The following is a 22,056-nucleotide window of genomic DNA, read 5'->3' as shown; positions in this document are numbered from 1 at the left end:
CTTAACCATTTTTAAGTGTACAATTCAGTGGTGTGAACTATATTTACCGTGTTGTGCAACAGATCTCTAGAACTTTTTCATCTTGCAAAACTGCAACTCTATACACATTGAACAACATTCTCCATACCCTCCTCCCCATCAGCCCCTGACAGTACCATTTTACTTTCTGTTTCTATGAATTTGACTAGCTATCTCATATAAGTGGACTCACGCAGTATTTGTCTCTTTGTTTATTTCACTTAGCATAATGTCCTCCAGAATCACCCATGTGAACATAAATCGCAGAACTGCCTTCTTTTTAAAGGTTACATAATATTCCATTGTGTTTGTACACCACATTTTATTTCTCCATATATTCACCTATGGATATTCACTTTTGGCTGATGTGAATAAGGCTGCAATGAACATTAGCATACAAATATCTCTTCAAGACCCTGCTTTCACTTCTTTTGGATTTATATTTGTGCTATGTGTGCTAAGTCATTTCAGTCACGTCCAACTTGGTGCGACCCGATGGACTATTGCCTCTGGGTTCCTCTGTCCATGGGATTCTCCAGGCAAGAATACTGGAGTGGGTTGCCATTTCCTTCTCCAAGGGATCTTCCCAACCCAGGGCTCAAACCTGTGTCTCTTATGTCTCATGCATTGGCAGGCGGGTTCTTTATTACTAGCACCACATGGGAAGCTGGATATATATTTAGACAAGGAATTACTGAATTATGTGGGGATTTTTTTTTAACTTTCTAAGGAATCTCCATAGTGTCTAAGTAATATGCTTTAACAGAATTTTTTTGCTATTTTTTTCTGATTTTATAGACATTATTGATTGACTTTGTACCCTGAAAGATAAGGTATATTATACTTCAACCTCCATGGGCTTCCCTGATAGCTCAGTTGCTAAAAAATTCACCTGCAATGCAGGAGTCCCCAATTCGATTCCTGGGTGGGGAAGATCCCCTGGAGAAGGGAATCCACTCCAGTATTCTAACCTGGGGAATTCCATGGGCTGTATAGTCTATGGGGTCTCGAAGAGTCAGACTCAACTGAGCGACTTTCACTTTCACTTCACTTCCATCTCCATATATTTTCCAAGTATATTTATATCCGAAGTATGTTTATATCCCAAATTTTGATTAAATTACTATTTTGCATTTATATTTTTAAGTCTAGTCCAGCATTGTTTATTTTGCTTTCCTGTAGAAGGGCTTTTCTTGGAGTTAAGGGTTGTGTTATTATTCTTGTTTATTCCTTTAGTTTATGTTGTGTATTTATCACCAATTTACAGCCAGACTCACTTACAAAGCTGTGAAGTTTCCCTCAACATGATCAAACACATCAGGCCGCCTATTTTTTTATAATTTTCTGTATCTGTTTACTTTTGGCTGTGCTGGGTCTTTGTTGCTGTGTGGGCTTTCCTCCAGTGGCGGTGAGTGCCGGCTCTCTCCAGCTGTGGTGTGCGGGCTTCGCCCTGGGATGGCTTCTCTGGCTGCAGAGCGTGGGCTCGAGGGTGTATGGGCTTCAGTAGCTGGGGCACACTTAGCTGCTTAGCTGGTGTGGGGCATGTGGGATCCTCCCAGACCAGGGGTCAAATCCACGTCTCCTGCATTTGCAGGCAGATTCTCTACCCCTGAGCCACCAGGGAAGCCCCAGGTAACCTATTAATCACACTTTTTCCTTGGAGACATCCTCTGTTCCTTTGCTCCTTTACCTCTGGTCTCTTCGCAGGCCTGCTGCAGAGCTGTGGTCCTGGGACTGACTTCTGCCATCATCCTGGTTATCCTCTCCATCTCCTTCTCGTGTTAGGTCCCCTATTTCCTGGATCTTATGACATAGCTTTCCTCAAGGCTGCTCATCCTTGGTTGCTTGTTTATATTTAAGAGTTGAAGCTATGCCTTTACATAGAGATGGACAAGGCAAAGACTGATTGCATATTATGTCCCAGACACTATTGAGTCCATGCAGCTTGAAAGCTAAATAAGACTCAAGAGGAAAGAAATACAAACACACAATTATAAATATGGAATATAGATGTGATTATAGTATTCAAGGGACAACAGGACACAAGGGAAGGAATAACCAGCTCCTCTTAGGCAGCCTTCTCTTTTAGAATATTTTAATAATGTTATCGGTTGTGGTATCACTATCGGTTATAAATGCCTACTCTGTACAAGTACCATTATCCATTCAAGACCAAAGTTTTTCTTTGGTTTTTAAATGATGACCTTTCTGAATTTTGTGAACAGAATGCTATTGCCTTGAGAAGAATGAATCATATATCCATAATCTTTGAAGAATCAGCATAGGTTGACAAGTGGTATTTTGAATCTTTGTTTCTCCTGCAGTCTCTATCTTTTAAAATGAAACAAAGGCACAGCTTTATTAAAAGAAGTGCCCTTGTGCAGGGCAATATGTATGATATATCATTTGCACAGACATTTTTGCATAAATCCATATCTGGCAAACATTTTTCTAGAAGGACAGGGCTTCCTTGGTGGCTCAGACAGCAAAGAAACTAACTGCCTGCAATGCAGGCGATCTGGGTTCAATCCCTGGGTTGGGAAGATCCTCTGAAGAAGGGAATGGCAACTCACTCCAGTATTCTTGCCTGGAGAATTCCATCGACAGACGTCCTGGTGGGCTACCGTCCATGGACTTGCAAAGAGTTGGACACGACTGAGTGACTTCTTTTTTTCTAGAAGGACACACAGTAGACTGTGGACACCCCCCAGAAAGGGTTGGGACTTCAAGTATAGGTAAGTTGGGAGAGAGCTTTTCCATAACTTTTCTATGCTTCTGATCAGTTTTAAATCATGTAAATTTGCTTGTGTGCTCAGTCCCTCAGTCTTGTCTGACTCTGCAACACTATGGACTGTAGCCCGCCAGGCTCCTCTGTCCATGGGATCCTCCAGGCAAGAAGACTGGAGTGGGCTGCCATTTCCTCCTCCAGGGGATCGTCTCGACCCAGGAACTGAACCCAGGCCTCCTGCATCTCTTGCATTGGAAGGCAGATTCTTTACCACTGAGCCACCTGGGAAGCCCTCCTGTAAAATTATTTTACTTTTATAATTAAAAGCTAATTTGAGGGATTTCCCTGGTGGTCCAGTGGTTAAGAATCTGCCTGGCAATGCAGAGGACATGGGTTTGATCCCTGGTTGGGGACCTAAAATCCCACATGCCACGAAGCAACGAAGCCTGTGAGCCACAGCTAGAGAGTCCACACACTGCTCCGAAAGATCCCTCATGACACGTGAAGATCTGGTGTGCAGCAACTGAGACTTGACATGACCAAATGACTAAATATTTTTTTAAAACTAAAGAGTCGGACACGACTGAGCCACTGAACTGACTGATCCCTGTGAATGCAGAAGCCCAAACAGGTGTCAACACCAAGGAGAGGCGGAGCCAGCCCCTCAGGGGTTCACTTGATTGATCATCCCAACAGCTCTATGATGTCAGTTCAGTTCAGTTGCTCAGTCGTGTCTGACTTTTTGCGACCCCATGGACTACAGCACGCCAGGCTTCGCTGTCCACCACCCGGAGCTTACCCAAACTCATGTCCATCAAGCCAGTGATGCCATCCAACTATCTCATCCTCTGTCGTCCTCTTCTCCTCCGGCCTTCAATCTTTCCCAGCATCAGGGTCTTTTCAAATGAGTCAGTTCTTCTCATCAGGTGGCCAAAGTATTGGAGTTTCAGCATCAGTCCTTCCAATGAATATTCAGGACTGATTTCCTTTAGGATGGACTGGTTGGATCTCCCTGCAGTCCAAGGGACTCTCAAGAGTCTTCTCCAACACCACAGTTCAAAAACATCAGTTCTATTCCAATGCTCATTACATAGATGCATAAACTGAGGCATAGGCAGATGTGGTGGTTTGCCCTTGTTATACAGCTGGTAGGTGTTAGAGATAAGATTTAAGTCTCAAGAGGTCAGCTCTAGAGCCAGGAACTGTGTTAACAATGGAGAGAAAACACTCACTGCGTTAACGACTGACTTACTGCTAATAAATGTGATTACAAGCTGAGGTAAGAGGTTTGAAGAGAGATAGAGACCTACACTGCAGGGTTAGGCGAAGCTGGATAAAGGAAAACCTGAACTGAGATCTAAGTACTGAGTTACTAAGATAGAAGGCTGGAGGAAGCGGAGTCAGGAGGAGAGAAGAGCTCTGGAGAGAGGGCATAGCACTTGGAAAGCTTCTGAGGTGAAAGAGAGAGGCCGAGTTTGAGAAAAGCAAGTCCAGCAAGTGCTGACTGGTCTCGGGGAGAGTGTGAAGCAGTGACAGAACCTCTTGGAGGCTTGTGGAGGTTAAGGCTGGATAGCAGCTTTCATACCTGGGATCCAGGGTAAAGAAGGGCTCTGGTGTGAAGCTCTCAGAGCTTCTGTGGGCATTTCCTGTGAGCATGTGTGTCAGCCTCTGGCGGGCGCTAAGCTTGCCCAGGCACTGAAACACACTGGCTTGTTCTTCTACAAGGCCCCCATTCTTTGCTTCTGCTATATTCCTGACTCCATGGTTCAGACCGTGAGTAGCAATGCCCAGTTTGTGCAAAGACCTGGGATACGGTTAGGCCGGTTCCACATATTTGCAAAGAGGCCCCTTTCCTCCTGCCACCTCCCCTGTTGAGAATGACTCAGCACAGCGGAGAGGCAGACAGCAGAAGAGCCTTCCGCCAAAGCCATGAGCACGTTGTGTTGCAGAGCCCGTTGGCTCTCCCTATTTTGGGCTTTCAAAGCAACCCAAATAAAGATGAGCTAGGTGCCAGGTTCATTGATCTGCGTCTGTTAGAACTGAGGCAGATGTCAGCCGTGTCCCCATCTGGGGCCTCCTTCCAGGCTGTGCCAGAAAGGCACTGGAGGATGCCTACCGGGGGTGTGATGGAAAGCTGGCTGTCTGGCTTCCTCTCACTTTGTTTATCTGGGTCTCTGTCTAGTGGCAAGGTGACCATCCACCGCAGAACTGCCAGGCTAGGATTGTTCCGCTTTGGCACTTTCTTTTGTTTTTCATTCCTATGAGTAAAAGAAGATTATTCATTGAATAATCAGGGTCAATTGGTTATTCAACAACATTCTGTAAGTGTTACAGGATCTGTCCTTGACTTTTAGAAATAAAGAAAACAGACTTTCAGAGACTGGGTAAGATCCAGCTTAGAAACTGCCGTGAAAGGGGGGAGGATGTTAGCAGCATGATGGGAAGGTCCTTCCAAAACCCCCTCAAAACAGGACTGACTTTGGAGAGCTCAGAGGTGTTATAGCAGAGCTGTTTCTTCACTCATACAGAATCCTAAACACTGAAAAGTATACAAAACAGTACTCACTAACCACCTAACACTGAGCCCAGCCCTGTTCGAGGTCCTGGAATCCCAGAGGGAGAGGCGAACAGTGGAGTGAGGACAGGTGTTAACTCTTGTTTTCCTCAGAGGAAACATCAATGACCCTAACAGAAGCTCACACAAGATGTAATGAGAGCAGAGCAAAGCCAGGCATATGTGTTGGGGGAAGAGACCCTCAGAAAAAGCCTCAGCAATCTCTCTGATCCTCACACCCTTCTTCACAAGGGCCTTGTGTAAGCCTTTCATTTCTAAGGGAATTCCTTTACAACACTTTATGGTTTATGATCCCCTTTCTCTACTTCTATCCCTGTGATGCCCCCACCAGAGAGAGTCTTCTGATTGGGCTCTTGGCTTAGTGAGAATAATTAACATTTATTGAGTTCTTACCGGGAGCCAGCCATTGCCCTATGTAAGCCATAGCTCATTCAATTTTAGAACATTTCTGTGAATCACCTTTTATCCCCATTCCTGCTTACAGATAAGAAATCTAAGACTTAGAGGGATTAAGTGAGTTGACCAAGGTCCCACAGTTGGAGGCAGTGGGTTGTAATATGGGCAGTCTCATGGCAGAGACCTCACTCTAAACCAAGTGTCAGCAAATTATGGCTGGTGGGGCAAATCTGGCCCACTGCTTGTTTTTATAAATAAAGTTTTATTGGAACATAGCCATTTCCATTTGTTTACTATTGTCTGTGGCTGTTCTTGCGCTGCAGAGGCAGAATCGAGCAGTTGTTACAGAGATGTTATGGCTTGCGGGGCCTAAAATATTTACTACATCACTCTTTCCAGAAAAAGTTTGCTGACCCCTGCTCTCCATCAGCCTCCTTTCAAATTAAACCAAAATCTCGCAGAGGGCATAGACTGTCTCATTCATCCTGGCTGTCCCCTCAGCCTCCAACCTGGGAGATTCCATTATTGACAGTTGCATTTCAATGGACCTTACACACTTGCTCAATTAAATGGATTTAATCTGTATTTAAGCAATCCTAAACCTCCTTCTAAAACAGTAGACATTCAGGCAAAAATCGTATTTGTTGCAATCTTCATTAGGTGAGATAAGTCTCAGAGGTCAAGACTGGTGCTCACAGGATAGCAAGGACAATCCTAAATTAAAGTGTGTGCTACATTTGTAGCAATCTCTTTCTAAAATGAGTTATTCTGTGAGTGGCTTGCAATAAACTACATGAAAGGAATAAATATATATATATATATATATATCTCTTTCAGCACTTTGGAAACTGGAAAGTATACATAAGCAAAACCTCAAGGAGACAAGAATAAATAAAGCCTACACTAAGTCCCTGGCGCTTTGCAGGCAGCCCAGGAAGAAAGCAGAAGCAAGGGATGAGGTGCAAAGTGGGTGTCCGTTTGCAGCTGTGGGGAGGGGAGGCGGACCTGAAAGGGTTGCACATTCTGTTGGGTGCCTTTGAACCAAGGGAGACCACACCCCCAACCCCACTCAGTCTTTATCATGTTACATGTGTGCGTGCTAACTAGCTTCAGTCATGTCCAACTCTGTGAGCTTATGGATGTAGCCTGCTAGGCTCTGTCTGTCCATGGGATTCTCCAGGCAAGAATACTGGAGTGGGTTGCCATGCCCTTCTCCAGGGGATCTTCCTGAACCAGGGATCAAATCTGTGTCTCTTAAGTCTCCTGCCTTGGCAGGCAGGTTCTTTACCACTAGCATTTATCATGGTATTTGCCCGATTTTGGCACCTACCCAGTCAAGGACTGCAGTGGTGTGGGAGGAACATTGGGCTGGTATGGAAGATCTGGGGTCAAGTCCCAGCTGCTGCATGCCCTGGTGACTTCCTGGCCATGTCACCTCACCCAGAACCTGACTCTGAGTAAGTCAATGAATGGGTGTCTAACCCAATGAGATGGACACAAGTGCTGGAGCCAGATAGTTCTGTAGTTAAATCTCAGCTCTGCCTTTATTCTTTTAAAAATTTATTTTATTGAAGTGTAGTTGACTTACAATGTTGTGTTGATTTCTGCCTTTACTCTTTTTTCCTTTACTTTTAGTATCTTGTCCAAGACAGTTATGACATCTTGTTTATCTTTGTATTCCCAACTCCTAGGAAATAATTGGTGCTGAGCATTGAATGAATGAATGTCTCTTTTTAACTTATATTTGTATAGTTGGTATATTGGTATAGCATTGTTTATTTACAATGTTGTGTTAGTTACAGGTGTACAACAAAGTGAGTCAGTTATATACGCTTTTTTAGATTCTTTTCCCATATAGGCCACTACTGAGTACTGAGCAGAGTTCCCTGTGTTATACAGTAGGACCTTATTGGTTATCTCTTTTATATGTAGTTGTCTGTATATATCAATCCCAATCTCCCAATTTATCCTTCCCCCAGCTCTTTGCCCCCCGCCTCCAGTAACCATAAGTTTATTTTCTCTGTGACTCTATTTCTATGTTGTAAATAAGTCCACTTGTACATTTTTTTGATTCTACGTATAAGTGATATCATATGCTATTTGCTTTTCTCTGACTTACTTTCCTCAGTATGACAATCTCTAGGTCCATCTGTGTTCCTGCAAATGGCCTTGTTTCATTCTTTTTCTATGGATGGTTGATATTCCATTGTATATGTGTATCACATCTTTTAAAAAAATATCTACTGGCTATCTGTTTTACACATGATAATATACATGTTTCCATGCTTTTTTCTCAATTCGTCCCACCCTTTCCTTCCCCCACTGTGTCCACAAGTCTGCTCTCTATGCCCACCTTTCCAATGATGCCCTGCAAATAAGTTCATCAGCACCATCTTTCTAGATTCCATATATATGCATTAATATATAATATTTGTCTTTCTCTTTCTGATCAAATTCACTAATAGGCTAAAATCACTAATTCAATAATAGACTCTAGATTGGTCTACCTCATTAGGACTGATTCAAATGGGGTCTTTTTTATGGCTGAGTAATATTCCATTGTATATATGTACCACACTTTCTGTATCTATTTACCCATCAGTGGACATCTAAGTTGCTGCCATGTCCTGGCTATTGTAAACAGTGCTGCAGTGAACACTGGGGAACATGCGTCTCTTTTAATTACGGTTTCCTCAGGGTGCATGCCCAGTAACAGGATTGTTGGGTCATATGATAGTTTTATTCCTAGTTTTTTTAAGGAATCGCCCTACTGACTATATCAATTTACATTCCCACCAACAGTGCAAGAGGATTCCCTTTTCTCCACAGCCTCTCCAGCATTTACCGTTTGTAGATTGCTTTGACGGTGACCATTCTGACTGGTGTGAAGCGCTACTTCATTGTAGTTTTAATTTTCTTTTCTCTAATAATTAGTGATGTTGAGCATCTTTTTCATGTACTTTTTGGCTATTTGTACGTGTTCTTTGGAGAAATAGTTATTTAGCCTCAGGGGAGACCTCTGAAAAAGGAAAGAATCATCTCTCTGAGAATATCACAAATCACAAGACAGTCCACAAAGTTCTCATTTCTAACAAATGTCAGAACAGAAAGTTGTGTTGGGCAGTTGTAAAAAAGAAAGAAAAAAAAAACCCTTAAAAGTATTTCCATGAAGTTCATTAAAGAATAAATCTTTTTGATTGCAGGAAAAATCTTGGAGAAAATAGGAACTCAGTGAATAGTTTTAAACAGAATTGGAGGCAATACAAGTAAAGATGCATAAAATTCAGCTTGGCTAAAGATGAAATCAAAAGTGGATTAGAATTAAGTGTATCTCAGGGAATGGAAAAAATGTTCTAAGGGTTCATATTAATAGAATGGGTTTATCTGAGAAGCAGATAGATAGCCAATGACTCTTTCATTATGAAATAGAAAAACAGAAGGATTAGGTGACTCTAGATTATTTTAGAAAGGAGTGGGACTGTGTCTGTTATAGGTTTATCCCTTTATATTCTCTTTTAACTCCCCTGCCATTGTGAGAACTTAGCATTTGTTTCTCTCCTAAGCTTGACTTTAGTTCACCACTGACAATGTCTCTGTGACTGGTTTGTGCTGGCTGCTTCTCCGGAAGGACTCCCTAGAAAACAATTAGAACTGCCTTACCCAGTATGTTCCTATCCTACAAAATTGGATTTCAGAAAAAAGGTTCAGTGCTTTTATTTATGTTACATTCCCTACTCATAACTTGCAACAGACTCCTATACTTGTTTCTAAGGTGACATCATGGGCAAAACATGACCTAGAAATAACAACTAGTATTTATAGTAGCACATATGTACCATATGCCAGGCAGGACTTTACATGCATACTTTATCGCATTCAATCCTGATAGTCACCCTCTAGGTAATCTCTGTCTCTTACTAGCTATGTGACCTCAGGAAGGCTCTTACCCTTTCTTCAGCTTTTTTCAACTTAAAATCCAATAATGATAATAGAGTCCCCACCATGGAGTTGCAGGAGTTTAACATACTTAATGTGCTTACAGTAGTGTTCCGTATGAAGTAAATCTCAATAAACTTATTATTATTAAAGTTGCTAACTGTTTTTTAGTTGCTAAGTAGTGTCCGACTCTTTTGCAACCCCATGGACAGTAGTCAGCCAGGCTTCTCTGTCTATGGGATTTCCCAGGCAAGAATAATGGAGCAGGTTGTCATTTCCTTCTCTGGGGTATTTTCCAGACGTAGGGATTGAACCTGTGTCTCGTGTATTGTCAGGCAGATTCTTTACCACCGAGCCACCAGGAAAGCCCATTATTATTATGGAGGAGCTATTACCATCCTTATTTTACATATGACAAAACTGAGACACAACTTTTTTTTCCCCCCAGTGTCAACACAGCCAGGTGGTAAGTGGTGGAGTTGGATGGTACCAGAGCCCTTTTTCATATAAGAAACCAGTTAGTGCATGCTCCATTGTGTTAGACTCTTTGCAACCCCGTGGAGACTGCAGCCCACCGGGCTCCTCTGTCTGTGGGATTTCCCAGGCAAGAGTACTGGAGTGGGTTGCCATTTCCTCCTCCGGGGGGTCTTCCAGACCCAGGGATTGAACCCATGTCTCTTGTGTCAGCAGGTGGATTCTTTACCACTGTGCCACATGGGAAGCCAAAAAGCAATTAGACTAGTGAGCAAATAAAGCTCCATGCTTTATGTATAAGAAAGAAAGGTAAGGCACTGCGGTTGTGTGGATTCCAATCTCACTGCCCTTCCCAGTCACCCGGAAGTGGCGCATGACTATCTTGCTCCATTTGCTTACATGCCCAGGTAGTTTGCACGGATTTCCTTGGGCACTAGCAGCCTTTTGAAATTCTGTGAGCTCTAGTTTCCTCTAAGTGGATAGAGCACAAGCCATTTATGGGGAAAAGAAACTTGACCACAAATATCTGTTAAACAGGGAGTTGTTCTGGGGGGAACCTTGGTGGTTTTTCATGTAAAAAGAAACATGGGTCATGGGATTTGCAGTGAATCATAGAGGCAAAGATTCCTTCATATGAAATATTGTCACAGGCTTCTGTTGGGGAAACACTGAATGCACTTCATTTACTTTTCCCAATCCTCTTAGGAGCTGATGCCTTCTTAGCATATGTACCTCTAAAAAAACCTCAGGACTCTTCATATTTGTGCTAAAACTGATGCTTAATGAAGTTTCATTATGCCACATGGAGAATCTAAGTCTTGATTTAGCCATTCTGATGTGTAGAAAATTCCTGTACTGGCATAGTGTGTTTCCAGTGGCCAAAAGGGATTCTGAAGCCTCTTGTTTATTCCTTCTTTCAGCACTGTTTTTACTACATAGCTATTATTGTTGCTGTTAATCTACTGGTGTCAAAACTCAGGCTCCCTGATGCTAAGGAATGGTTCTAAGATTTTACAGCCAATCAAGGGAAGAGTTGAATGACAGCTCCCTTTTCGTCTTTGTTCTTTCCTTGGTTATCAGTTCAGTTCAGTCCAGTCGCTCAGTCGTGTCCGACTCTTTGCAACCCCATGAATCGCAGCATGCTAGGCCTCCCTGTCCATCACCAACTCCCAGAGTTCACTCAGACTCATGTCCATCGAGTCAGTGATGCCATCCAGCCATCTCATCCTCTGTCGTCCCCTTCTCCTCCTGCCCCCAATCCCTCCCACCATCAGTGTCTTTTCCAATGAGTCAACTCTTCACATGAGGTGACCAAAGTACTGGAGTTTCAGCTTTAGCATCATTCCTTCCAAAGAAATCCCAGGGCTCATCTCCTTCAGAATGGACTGGTTGGATCTCCTTGCAGTCAAAGGGACTCTCAAGATTCTTCTCCAACACCACAGTTCAAAAGCATCAATTCTTCAGTGCTCAGCTTTCTTCACAGTCCAACTCTCACATCCACACATGACCACTGGAAAAACCATAGCCTTGATTAGACAGACCTTTGTTGGCAAAGTAATGTCTCTGCTTTTGAATATACTGTCTAGGTTGGTCATAACTTTTCTTCCAAGGAGTAAGCATCTTTTAATTTCATGGCTGCAATCACCATCTGCAGTGATTTTGGAGCCCCCCAAAATAAAGTCTGACACTGTTTCCACTGTTTCCCCATCTATTTCCCATGAAGGGATGGGACCAGATGCCATGATCTTCGTTTTCTGAATGTTGAGCTTTAAGCCAACTTTGTCGCTCTCCTCTTTCACTTTCATCAAGAGGCTTTGTTCCTCTTCACTTTCTGTCATAAGGGTCGTGTCATCTGCATATCTGAGGTTATTGATATTTCTCCCGGCAATCTTGATTCCAGCTTGTGCTTCTTCCAGTCCAGCGTTTCTCATGATGTACTCTGCATAGAAGTTAAATAAGCAAGGTGACAATATACAGCCTTGACGTACTCCTTTTCCTATTTGGAACCATTCTGTTGTTCCATGTCCAGTTCTAACTGTTGCTTCCCAACCTGCATACAGGTTTCTCAAGAGGCAGGTCAGGTGGTCTGGTATTCCCATCTCTTTCAGAATTTTCCACAGTTTATTGTCATCCACACAGTCAAAGGCTTTGGCATAGTCAATAAAGCAGAAATAGATGTTTTTCTGGAACTCTCTTGCTTTTTCAGTGATCCAGCAGATGTTGGCAATTTGATCTCTGGTTCCTCTGCCTTTTCTAAAACCAGCTTGAACACCAGGGAGTTCACAGTTCATGTATTGCTGAAGCCTGGCTTGGAGAATTTTGAGCATTACTTTACTAGCATGTGAGATGAGTGCAATTGTGCAGTAGTTTGAGCATTCTTTGGCATTGCCTTTCTTTGGGATTGGAATGAAAACTGACCTTTTCCAGTCCTGTGGCCACTGCTGAGGTTTCCAAATATGCTGGCATATTGAGTGCAGCACTTTCACAGCATCATCTTTCAGGATTTGAAAGAGCTCAACTGGAATTCCATCACTTCCACTAGCTTTGTTCGTAGTGATGCTTTCTAAGGCCCACTTGACTTCACATTCCAGGATGTCTGGCTCTAGGTGAGTGATCACACCATTGTGATTATCTGGGTCATGAAGATCTTTTTTATACAGTTCTTCTGTGTATTCTTGCCACCTCTTCTTAATATCTTCTGCTTCTGTTAGGTCCATACCACTTCTGTCCTTTATCGAGCCCATCTTTTCATGAAATGTTCCCTTGGTATCTCTAATTTTCTTGAAGAGATCTCTAGTCTTTCCCATTCTGTTCTTTTCCTCTATTTCTTTGCATTGATCACTGAAGAAGGCTTTCTTATCTCTTCTTGCTATTCTTTGGAACTCTGCATTCAGATGCTTATATCATTCCTTTTCTCCTTTGCTTTTCGCTTCTCTTCTTTTCACAGCTATTTGTAAGGCCTCCCCAGACAGCCATTTTGCTTTTTTGCATTTCTTTTCCATGGGGATGGTCTTGATCCCTGTCTCCTGTACAATGTCATGAACCTCAGTTTGTAGTTCATCAAGCGCTCTATCTATCAGATCTAGTCCCTTGAATCTATATCTCACTTCCACTGTATAATCATAAGGGATTTGATTTAGATCATACCTGAATGGTCTAGCGGTTTTCCCTCCTTTCTTCAATTTGAGTCTAAATTTGGTAATAAGGAGTTCATGATCTGAGCCACAGTCAGCTCCTGGTCTTGTTTTTGTTGACTGTATAGAGCTTCTCCATCTTTGGCTACAAAGAATATAATCAGTCTGATTTCAGTGTTGACCATGTGGTGATGTCCATGTGTAGAGTCTTCTCTTGTGTTTTTGGAAGAAGGTGTTTGCTATGACCAGTGCATTTTCTTGGCAAAACTCTATTAGTCTTTGCCCTGCTTCATTCCTCATTCCAAAGCCAAATTTGCCTGTTACTCCAGGTGTTTCTTGACTTCCTACTTTTGCATTTCAGTCCTCTATAATGAAAAGGACATCTTTTTTGGGTGTTAGTTCTAAAAGGTCTTGTAGGTCTTCATAGAACCATTCAACTTCAGCTTCTGCAGCATTACTGGTTGGGGCATAGACTTGGATTACTGTGATACTGAATGGTTTGCCTTGGAGACGAACAGAGATCATTCTGTCATTTTTGAGATTGCATCCAAGTACTGCATATTGGACTCTTCTGTTGACCATGATGGCTACTCCATTTCTTCTAAGGGATGGAGCCAAAGCAAAAACAATACCCAGTTGTGGATGTGACTGGTGATAGAAGCAAGGTCCAATGCTGTAAAGAGCAATATTGCATAGGAACCTGGAATGTCAGGTCCATGAATCAAGGCAAATTGGAAGTGGTCAAACAAGAGATGGCAAGAGTGAACGTCAACATTCTGGGAATCAGCAAACTAAAATGGACTGGAATGGGTGAATTTAACTCAGATGACCATTGTATCTACTACTGCGGGCAGGAATCCTCGGTTATGGGGGTATATAAATGTGCCCGTCTTCTCTTGGGCTTCCCTGGTGGCTCAGCAGTAAAGAATCCGCCTGCCAATGCAGGAGATGCGATAGACATGGGTTTGATCCATGGGTCACCAAGATCCCCTGGAGAAGGAAATGGTAATCTACTCCAGTAGTCTTGCCTGGGGAATTCCGTGGTCAGAGAAGCCTGGAGGGCTACAGTCTATCAGGTGGCGAAAGAGTCGGACACAACTTAGCAACTAAATAGTAACAGCAAGTCTTCTGTTAAGACTGCTCAGTTGCAAGTAAATTAAAGCTCAATATCAACTGTTCAAATAAATAGGGATTTTTTCCTTACATACCAATAATAAAAAATTTGTAAGAAGCCCATTATTTCCATTACCAATTCAACAGCTAAAAGATGTTAGGACTACCTTCCCTGCCATTTTCTTATTTGCAAGAGAGCTGCTGAACTTTTTCACCTTTTATCAAGGTGCTCCCCCACTCTTTAGCAGATATCTGCTTATATTCTTGCCAGGTTGGTGCATTTGGCCACCTTCATCTATCTCCAAAGAAGGCTTGGAAAATAAGCAAGAGAGAAGGGGATTGGGAATGGCTGACAAGACAACCCACAGTGTCTTCACATCTAAATCTTGAAAGCTAAGTTTGTAAAACTCCTAGACAATTGACTCAAATCACTCAGCAATTCCATGAAAACTATTTGGAGATGTGTTTGGTGGTGCAGACTTCAATTGCAGTTGCATATTTTATTGTTTAATGGTTTTGGCTTTATTTGGACACCCTAATCCTGGCTTTCCCTGTTGGCTCAGAGGTAAAGAATCTGTCTGCCTGTGCAGGAGACTCAGGAAACATGGGTTCAATCCCTGGGTCAGGAAGATCCTCTGGAGAAGGAAATGGCAACTCACTTCAGTATTCAGTTCAGTTCAGTTCAGTCGCTCAGTTCAGTTCAGTTCAGTTCAGTCGCTCAGTCGTGTCCAACTCTTTGCAACCCCAGGAATCGCAGCATGCCAGGCCTCCCTGTCCATCACCAACTCCCAGAGTTCACTCAGACTCATGTGCATCGAGTCAGTGATGCCATCCAGCCTGGAAAATCCCATGGACAGAGGAACCTGGTAAGCTACCGCCTACTCGCAAAAAGTAGGACACGACCTAGTGACTTAAACAACAAAAACAAAAACAATCATGCTCAAATCTTCTATCATTTTGGTCCACTGATATATTTGGATAAAATTTGATCAAAATCAATGATTTTCAATAATATTCAGTGAATCAGTGCTAGGTTGACTCCGTAAGAATCAGATATTCATTCCTGAGTCAGTTTTGATCATTTGAGTCTTTCAAGAATTAGTCCATTTTGTTTAAATTTTTTAATTTGTTGGTATACAGTTGTCCATAACCGCATTTTAACATCTATAAGATCTGTGGTGATATTCCTTCTTTCATTTCTGGTATTGGTAATGTGTGTCTTCTCTCTGTGTCTCTGGGTGTGTGTGTGTCTCTCTCTCTCTTTTTGAACAGTCTAGCTAAATGTTCATCAGTTTCAATGATCTTTTCAAAGAATCAGCCTTTACATGAACTGATTTTAGCTACTTCCCCCCCCCCCATTTTTAAATTTATTGTTTTGGGCTTTTTATTATTTCTTTTTTCTGTTTACTTTAGGTTTAACTTACTCTTCTTCATCTTGTGTTTTAAGGTGAGATTTTAGATCATTAATTTTGGCCATCTTTTCTAATATAACTCTGTGTGTGTGTGTGTGTGTGTGTGTGTGTGTGTGTGTGTGTGTACTCTGCTGTGTCCAACTCGTTGCAACCCCTTAGATGGACTGTAGCCCTCCAGGCTCCTCTGCCTGTGGGATTTTCCAGGCAAGAATACTGGAGTGGGTTGCCATTTCCTTCTCCAGAGGATCTTGCTGACCCATGGATCAAACCCATGTCTATCGCATCTTCTGCATTGCAGGCAGATTCTTTACTGCTGAGCCACCAGGGAAGCTAGGGTAGTCTAGAGTATTATTACTATGATGTGATTCTTCTGGGCCCTCTACTGAACATAATAACCAGATTTCAAATTTTTCCCTCCCTGTGTGAGCTTTGGGAATTATTCAGTTTATAACTCTGGTCATTCTGTACCCAGGCTTGTGGAATTTCACACTTTATACAGCATAGTACTCAGCAAAGATGCAAAGGAATCCCTACACAAGTGAGTTTTTTTTCTGTGTTACTCTGTCCTTTCTGGAACTCTGTCCCACAAGTTCAGCCACCTCAGTCTCCCCCAAACTTTGTCTCTATCTCTTCAACTCAGCAAGTCTCTGCATTCCCTCCTGCCATATCACTGATCCATAAATTGCCTGTGGGCAGAAGGTTGGGGGATTCACAGGATTCACAGGGCTCATCTTAGCTCTTTTCCTTCTCTCAAGAATCAATGTGCTGCCTGTTGTCCAATGTATGAAAACAACTGTTTCATCTATTTTACCCTATTTTCTAGTTGTTTATGGTCTGAAATTAAATCCAAACCTCCTTACTCTTTACAGAAAGAGTGAACTTTTTCTCCTTAATCTTCACAGGAAGGTGAAATCTTTCTAGATGGTTCTTGATATGCACCCATGTTTGGGAATTCCTAATATTAACAACTTTACATAATTCTCTCCTTTTTTTTTTTTTTTTTTTTTGTTGGCCACATCACATGGCATGTGAGCCTGTAGGATCTTGGCTCCGCAACCAGGGAACAAAACCATGCTGCCCACGGTGGAAGCATGGAGTCTTAACCACTGGACCACCAGGGACATCTTAATAATTCTCATCTATATTTTATCAGCGTATGATATTATCAATGGAATTGCCTTCCCAGATTCAACTTAAACATATGCATTTCTGATAACAATACATAGGATTATATTATCTTGTATTCTTAACCACTATATTGAGTGGCTTACACTAATATTATATATCATATTCAGTTCAGTTCAGTTCAGTCGCTAAGTTGTGTCTGACTCTTTGCGACCCCATGAATCACAGCATGCCAGGCCTCCCTGTCCATCACCAACTCCCAGAGTTCACTCAAACTCATGTCCATCGAGTTGGTGATGCCATCCAGCCATCTCATCCTCTGTTGTTCCCTTCTCCTCCTGCCCCCAATCCCTCCCAGCATCAGGGTTTTTCCCAATGAGTCAACTCTTCACATGAGGTGGCCAAAGTATTGGAGTTTCAGCTTCAGCATTAGTCCTTCCAATGAATATTCAGGGTTGATTTCCTTCAGGATTGACTGGTTGGATCTCCTTGCAGTCCAAGGGACTCTCAAGAGTCTTCTCCAACACCACAGTTCAAAAGCACCAATTCTTCGGTGCTCAGCTTTCTTCACAGTCCAACTCTCACAACCATATGTGACCACTGGAAAAACCATAGCCTTGACTAGATGGACCTTTGTTGGCAAAGTAATGTCTCTGCTTTTGAATATGCTATCTAGGTTGGTCATAACTTTTCTTCCAAGGAGTAAGTGTCTTTTAATTTTATGGCTGCAGTCACCATCTGCAGTGATTTTGGAGCCCCCCAAAATAAAGTCTGACACTGTTTCCATTTTTTCCCCATCTATTTCCCATGAAGTGATGGGACCAGATGCCATGATCTTCGTTTTCTGAATGTTGAGCTTTAAGCCAACTTTTTCACTCTCCTCTTTCATTTTCATCAAGAGGCTTTTTAGTTCCTCTTCACTTTCTGTCATAAGGGTGGTGTCATCTGCATATCTGAGGTTATTGATATTTCTCCCGGCAATCTTGATTCCAGCTTGTGCTTCTTCCAGCCCAGCGTTTCTCATGGTGTACTCTGCATAGAAGTTAAATAAGCAGGGTGACAATATACAGCCTCGACATATTCCTTTTCCTATTTATTATAGAGTATTAATATAGTGTATAGTATTACATACTTCATTATAGAGTATATTATCTTGTATTCTTAATCATTACATTACAGTGCATTCCAGAGAGCATTTCATGTAACTGATACCCATCTACATTTAAATCTGGAAAACACTTGCTGCTACTGCTGCTGCTAAGTCGCTTCAGTCGTGTCCGACTCTGTGCGACCCCATGGACGGCAGCCCACCAGGCTCCCTCGTCCCCGGGATTCTCCAGGCAAAAACACTGGAGCGGGTTGCCATTTCCTTCTCCAGTGCATGAAGGTGAAAAGTGAAAGTGAAGTCGCTCAGTCGTGTCCAACTCTTAGCGACCCCATGGACTGCAGCCCACCAGGCTCCTCTGTCCATGGGATTTTCCAGGCAAGAGTACTGGAGTTGGTTGCCATTGCCTTCTGGAAAACACTTACATAAGTTATATTAGTGGATATTACACATTTTGAGTAAGGTCACATAAGCAAAGAGATATTAGCAAAAATAATATACCTCCGAGTACCTGACAATTTGAAATGGCCATATTGATAATCAGATTATTTGAATATCCCCCCAAAATTGTGCCACTAAAATTTTACATTTTAAATATCATTCTGCAGTACTCTGAAATTGTCATCCTTACCCAACCCCTAAGTTTCATCTCATCGTCAACTACTACCTGGAAATTAAGATCAGAGTGATCCAGGGTGAGGGAGGGTCAGGACAGAAAGATCCACTAATTTACTGGGCATATCACTCGGAAAATTTTAAAAATAAACAGCATTTTTCCTTTTCATCGGAATACTGGGATCAAAACAGTTACACTAAAACACTTCCTAAATCAAAATAACCACATCCAAATGTCTGTGTCAAGCAGTCCTGTTAAACTGTTTTTCTTCCTGTTATCTTTTTTCAAAAGAGAAAGTGACTTAAAAACAAATCCCATTTAAAAAGATCACAGTTTCTTAAATATTTTGTTTTGGCTCTTAGTCATCTATTTTTGTCTGTCTAGCCAAAACAGATTGGAATTTTCTAAACAGACCTTGAAATGATAAGTGAAACCATGAATTAGGAGACTAAAGAGTAAATTGAATGTGAGGGGACATCTATCTTCTTTGCTCATTCATTGAGGAAGGATATCTTCCACCTTTATCCTTAAGCCCACAGGGCCATCACTCTTTGCTGTTAGATTAGGGAATGGCTACAATGTGATTTTCAGTAATATTAATAGCACAGTCGTACTTCTTGAGATAAATGAAAGCAATCCATGTCTATTAATACATATTCCTAACACAGTAAATGACTGCAGGAATGTGCTTGGATGCCCATGGCTGCTGGCAGGCCTCGGGTTCACCCTGGCTATTGCCCAGAAACAGGAGGGTTTTTGTCACGTGACTGTATCCTTAGGACAGCTCCAGGGTGGCAGCTGGCTTCCCCAAAGCAAGCAAATCAGAGAGTGAGAATGAGAGGGCAGCCCAAGAGAGAAACTACAGTCTTTCTCTTACCTAATATCAGAAGCGACACCCATCACTTCTTCCAGATTCTATTCTCTAGTATTGTGTAACTAAATCCCACCCACACTCTTGGTAAGGGGATGATACAAGGGAATGCACAGGGAGTTGGAGGCAACGTCTACTTCATTGATCTTGCATGCAAATTGCAACTATCATCTTCCAGATCACCAGGTTGTTATTAAATTTGCTTGACACTGATCAGTCCAAGGCCCCTCGCTACAGCTGAGCTTGTCAATCACTTACTCCTTTTTATGATTTTCTTCTCTGACTTTTTTCAGCACTTTAGTCTGCAAGTTTTTGTCTTATTTTTTGGCCTCTGTTTTTATTCTTTCATAGGGCTACTTACTCTGCCAAGAGTTTTCACCTTATTCTCACCACAGATATTATTTATCTGTGTGTTTGTGTATCACTGAAATGAACATTACTATGAACATTACTATCTACTATGTATTAAATGTCCTGACATCAACCACTCTAATTGGCAGAACCATTTAAAAATTAAGTTCCTTTGAGTCAGTGGTCCAAGCTTATTATTTTCACATATTCAGCTCTGAGGGCAGACATATTGGAGATGTCTTTGTATTAAATCTGAAATCACCTGCATAAGCAGGTGGGAGTAAGAACTGACCACTCTGCTTTACTGCTTTCCATTTTACTTTCGGAACATATGATGTAGTTTAAAAGCTTGGGTTTGTTCTGCATTTGCTCATCTGAAAGTGATTTCAGTTGAGTAATTTAATGATTGGAACATTTCATAGCTTTATCCAGGGCACCAAAACTTTTAATGTGGTTTATGAATTTCTGCATCACTCTCTAGCTGACTGTTCTCAGCTGCTGGGGAGTCTACCAAGTCTCTCTGTAATTCCATAGTTCTGACCTCAATAGGGATTTTCATACCTTTTATTTCCTTAAAATATTTGCCAAATGATCTCAGGCTCTGATCGTGGTGAAATATCAGAGATAGGAACAGTCCAAGGTGGGTAAAGATGACTGTAAACATTTACTTAATAACCTTTTGGTGGAAGAGTCCTTGAACCTGCAATCAGGGAACATCCAAAATTCCTTCTGAAGACTTGACATGAGTGGAGGGAAACAATTGACAGAAAGGAAACTGCATGGGCAAAGGTGTAGGGTGGTCATCACTGCTCCTGCCTGCTTCTTAGGAATGAAAAAAAAAGAGTAATAGTCCTTTGTAAGTGTGGATTAATAATGCATGAATCTAAAGAAAATAATCCTTAGTGTCCTAATTCAGGGGGCAAATGTCATGTCAATCATTGGGCTGACTCTTTGGATAAGGTTCTCAGTGACAGAGCAGTTTTCAAGATGCACTCTTGTTGAGTATTCACTGATCCTCAACAAATGCTTTCCTCCTTATTTTTCTTTCCTTTCCCTTACTCTGAGCATCTTTCCATGCTTCCTTTATATTTTAAACATGATTTTATAAAGAAACTATGAGCATTACTAATGCTAAGCTGTATTAAAGAGCTGGGCATATGTCAAGAAGAAAACTATTTCGGGCACAGTTCCAGAAAACACGTGCCCAAATGACTTCATCCCTAGCTCCACTGCATGGTATTGTCCTTGGCAGAAATGTGGCAATTAAATCCCTACAAATTCTGAAATAGCTGGATTCTTGGGTTGAGGTTTGTGGCAAAGAGTTTTGCTTAGAGTTTTAAATTGTTTCACTATAGCAGAAAGTTATTTTTAACTTTCATTTCATTTTCCTGTATTCTTGTTCAATAATGTCTAATCGTGGGTAAGGCGAGGCTTCCCAAATTAAGTCGCAGAGCAGTTAAAGCTAAAATGAGATTTCTGGGTGCGCGGCCGTAGCGCGGAGGGTCGAGGCAGAGCCGTGGAATCGCCGCGAGATCCGGTCTCGGACCACGCTGCCCATCGCGCAGCCCCAGCGTCCGCCGCTACCGCAGCCGTGGGAGCGCAGGTGGAGACCCTCTCTCCCGGAGACGGGCGCACCTTCCCGAAGCGTGGCCAGACCTGCGTGGGGCACTACACGGGGATGCTTGAAGATGGAAAGAAATTCGATTCCTCCCGGAACAGAAACAAGCCCTTTAAGTTTGTGCGGGGCAAGCAGGAGGTGATCCGAGGCTGGGAAGAAGGGGTTGCCCAGATGAGCGTGGGTCAGAGCACCAAGCTGACTATCTCCCCAGACTATGCCTATGGTGCCACTGGGCACCCAGGCGTCATCCCACCAAATGCCACTCTCATCTTTGACGTGGAACTTCTAAAACTGGAATGGCAGGAGTGGCCTCCTCCCTGAGCTCCCCATTCTTGGATGTGCCGCAGAAGGATCTGGCGCCTCCAGACGCACACAGCGAGTCTGCATGGAGCTCTTCCTGCCATTCCACTACACTCTTTGTATAAACATCTTCCCAGACTGAATGTGTTCTGTCACCGGCTTTGCTCTTCCCCTTTCTCCTCGTATGTGTGTTGACCTGAACTATATGCCATAAACCTCAAATTACTCAGTTTGTTTTTGTTTTGGAGTGAAGACTGAGTTTCAGTCCTTTGGATCTAGGTTTC

The 22,056-nt window shown here is 42.4% G+C and overlaps 1 pseudogene; it reads left to right on the top strand.

Annotated features, from left to right (window-relative positions):
• The first annotated feature begins 19,331 nt into the window (after positions 1-19,331).
• On the top strand, positions 19,332-21,812 carry LOC128059209 (peptidyl-prolyl cis-trans isomerase FKBP1A-like; annotated as a pseudogene).
• Positions 21,813-22,056: the final 244 nt, after the last annotated feature.

This window comes from Budorcas taxicolor, chromosome 14 (assembly GCF_023091745.1).
Source record: "Budorcas taxicolor isolate Tak-1 chromosome 14, Takin1.1, whole genome shotgun sequence".
NCBI lineage: Eukaryota > Metazoa > Chordata > Mammalia > Artiodactyla > Bovidae > Budorcas > Budorcas taxicolor.
The sequence above is the reverse complement of the archived record's forward strand: the minus strand, read 5'-3'. Positions and strand labels throughout refer to the sequence as shown.